Genomic DNA, 629 nt, shown 5'->3' on the forward strand with positions numbered 1-629 from the left:
CGGATTTTAGATTCAGACCACAAGGGGACATAACTGCATAACACTACGTCACGGCTCAATAGGGATTCTTCAAATACCGTCCCACCATCAAGAACAGGAACAAGCAACAACAGGAACAAGCAACAACAACAACAACATTAAAATTAAAATGATGATTGACGTCATAGCAATTTAATAAACTTTCGAGAGACCATGAAACAAGGCTGTAATAGCTATAATAGCTTGATATGCTTCGAGATCTACTGTTCCAAAAAAGTATTCAACCAAATGCTTACATGCTGTTATTTATATTTTTACAAACTTCGAGATCTACTAACCCTTAAAAGAAAAATATCACTTCAATTATTTGAAAAAACATATCTTTAATGGCATTACATGGAGACAAAACTGCTTATCTGTATGATGAGGAAATCTCTTAGCAATTGGTTCTATACTGAAGAATATCAACCTCAAAAATGGTAATTTACATCGTGGAAACGCATTAGAGTAACAGTGTAATCAGGCGATATGATGAGATCAAAGACAAAATCGATATGCTATGTGTTTAAATGTAAATGGAATACAGCAACCAGAATGTGGAATTTTAGTCTGAATATGAATATTATACATATATAAAGCATAATGTATAA

The sequence above is a fragment of the Octopus bimaculoides genome, chromosome 18 (genome assembly GCF_001194135.2).
Source record: "Octopus bimaculoides isolate UCB-OBI-ISO-001 chromosome 18, ASM119413v2, whole genome shotgun sequence".
NCBI classification, from domain to species: Eukaryota; Metazoa; Mollusca; class Cephalopoda; order Octopoda; family Octopodidae; genus Octopus; species Octopus bimaculoides.